This window comes from Austrofundulus limnaeus, unplaced genomic scaffold, assembly GCF_001266775.1.
Source record: "Austrofundulus limnaeus strain Quisiro unplaced genomic scaffold, Austrofundulus_limnaeus-1.0 Scaffold100, whole genome shotgun sequence".
NCBI classification, from domain to species: domain Eukaryota; kingdom Metazoa; phylum Chordata; class Actinopteri; order Cyprinodontiformes; family Rivulidae; genus Austrofundulus; species Austrofundulus limnaeus.
The window spans coordinates 1,030,746-1,033,593 of record NW_013952502.1 but is presented as its reverse complement, the minus strand read 5'-3'; the positions used below and the strand labels follow the sequence as shown (position 1 = coordinate 1,033,593).

The following is a 2,848-nucleotide window of genomic DNA, read 5'->3' as shown; positions in this document are numbered from 1 at the left end:
AGGAAATATTTTTGCAGTCTAAGAGATGTAAAGTTAGAGTTGTATGTGAAGCATTTTAAAACTTAAACAAAAAAATCATTTAGTTAGGGAAATAAAAATACTTTAAAGTTATCTTAGCAAATTTAAACCCAAAATTAAAGCAATATGGATGAATTTCTAAACCAAGCGTACACTAAAGGTCATTGTTTGTCATGTTTTCATCAGTCTTCATCTGTGTTTGCAGGCAGGTGTATTTATAGCTTTAAAGGGCCTGCAGGGCTTTCAGCCCCACAGCTGAGAAACACCCCGMGTTTTCAGGCTGAAAGTTAACAGCGCGCCTGTTTTACAAGCCTCTGCTCCTGATTAGTGACTAATTCACGAAATATCTGCCACCTGGGGGGTAAAAACAACTAAGGTGGGCAGGCTGTGTGTGGGGAGTGAGGGGTGAAAGGGACTCGGTGGCACATGGCGCTACTATTTTGGCGAKTTGGACTGCAAAGGGCGCGACGCCACACAGGGAGAGGGGTCGACTGACTGACCTCCTTCCTCTATAATTAACGCTCAGAGCTGGACACAGAAACTGTTTCTCACTGGACCAAAAAAAAAAGTTTATCCAACTTCTTCATTGTGCGTAATTTTTCTTGTAAATGATCAAACTTCTTTCCATGCGTTTGATTTTTAAGTAAAAGTCTGTGCCAGCCCTGGAGGTTCTTTTATATTTAAAATGCAAGATCAATATCAAAGTAAATGGAAGGAAGTTGGTAGGTTTTTGCTGTTTGGCACGCCACCCTTTATATCTTCATGCGTCAAATCATAATGCGCAAAAGTTCCAGCTCCATTCTGCACGTCGGAGACCTGGCCTGTCCTTCAAGGCGGGCAAAGCTGTTCTCATACCAGTAAATGTGTGTTTATTCTGCAGCAAGTGCGTTCCACCTGTCTGAGTCCCACTTGTTCCTCTTTTCCTTGCGGCCGGACAGGTGCACGAGGAACGCGCACCATCCAAAGCCCGCAAAGCATCTCGGAGGGGCCGCACAGAAGAGGAAGAGCAAGAAGAAGAAAAGAGGCCCCTTCTTGTTTCTCTCAAACGAACCCTGCCCACCGCCACCTCCCATGACGCACCGCAGCTTTTTGTCCCCCTCCTGCGGGACTGAGAGTGTGACTTACAGGAATAACCGCCACGTGGAGTTTATTCCTGAGAGGGAAAAGTGGTGCAGACCAGATGCAAAACTCTGATGCTGCGTGACAGCACGCGCATTTGACTTATATAATTTTTCTTACTTCATTTATTGTGAAAACCTTAGTTTCTTAGGGGAAGAACACCAGAGAAGCTTTAACTGAGATTTAGGTAAACAAATGTCCAAGTAATGAAAAAAAAAAAAACTAAACTAAACTTTTATTTTTGTAAACTAAACCATTTTGGATTTCAAAAGGAAAATTCAGTTTATTGATTCCCAGGTTGGTTCAACTTTTCGTGTGTGTGTTTTGTTTGTCTATTAGTTAAATAAACGAATAAAAACAGCTTTTAAAGTGCATTAATGCATCATCAGAAAATAGCTGCTTCATGCATCTTCAGATAGATGCTGTTTTATGTGCATTTTCTTTATTCTAGCTCACACTTTCTATTTCATTTGTCATAACTTTGTATAAAAAAATCAAATAGAATTTTTGTTTGATATCCTTCATAATTTTATTAAGACTCTTTTGTTCATGGCAAAACTTTCTTTTTGTCAAAGTAACGAACAGGATGGGTGAGTTTTTCTTTTTATTTAGGATGTTTGTTATTTTTCATCTGAGAAACTAATATCCAGATAAACCTATAGCGTTTTTTTTTTTTGAGAGGGTGAGGTATTATTTCTCAAACGCATCAGATTATAAAATTGTCTACTATTTTTTGCATTTGCATTGATTTAAGCCAACAGACACAACTAAATGCAAAACACATCTGCAAGAACACCTTGTTCTGTGTAAAAACAACAAAAAAAGCGCAAAATTGTAACCCTTCAGTTGTGTCAATTTCTTAATATTTAACTAAATCTAAACCTTTTTTCTTAAAAATAAGTGACAATAATTGACCATCAAACKCCTGTTTTCCTCACATTAGTGCAGCTTTCAGGAGTTTGCTGATGGGAAACTCAGCTGCATTCAATTAGCCTCCTTCTAATTTAGCCGAGGCCTTAATTGCGCTCAGGGTGGGTTTGTTGTTTGCGCTAAGCTCCGTTTTGAGGTTTTCTGTAAAGGAAAGGAGAAAAAAATAAAACGAGCCGCTCCTTAAGAACAATCCCAATTCAAATTAGACTTATCTACGCCACACCGATCAGKAGGATTAAAGGTTATTAAGGCTCAGAAAAGGAGATGATCCTGAAAAAGAAGAAGAAAAAAAAGTCGGCAGCGCGGCAACTCCGAAAGGATTTCTCTGCGAATCACAATAAAACACTYATAAAATTTTATTTAGACATCATCCACAACCTGTGGTGTAATTCTAGGACCAATAAATAAAAATGGGAAATTTATTTTTGAGTCTTTTGGTTACAATATAAAGTTTGGTGTGAAYTGGCAGGTTTTGGATGAACAGCAAGCCGTTATTTTCTAAATGAACTCGTTAAAAACCCGAAAAAGACTTTATATCTGTTTGTGCAACATGTGCTCCCACAGTACAGCCTTTGATGATCTTTTGCCTGCTTTCTGACTCTTTAAAGAGGAGTTTCTCACACTCCTCACGTGTATTTCAAAAACTGCTTACCTGGTTTTGTTTTCTTAAACCGGTTGACTCTTTAGTTTCGTACAAACCGGCTTCATAATCTGCCCTAATTCGGCTGCCATCATGCAAAAAGAGGAGGGGGGGGGATGGAGGTGTGTGTGTGTGTGTGTG

General features: G+C 39.2%; 1 long non-coding RNA gene across 1 annotated transcript in view; it reads left to right on the top strand.

Annotated features, from left to right (window-relative positions):
• The window catches only part of LOC106520998 (uncharacterized), a 16,099-nt gene that overhangs the window by 3,629 nt on the left and 9,622 nt on the right, over nt 1-2,848 (top strand). Inside the window, exon 2 of the long non-coding RNA XR_001310617.1 lies at nt 2,830-2,845. This is a non-coding gene — a long non-coding RNA (uncharacterized LOC106520998). The remainder of the gene's footprint in view (nt 1-2,829; nt 2,846-2,848) is intronic.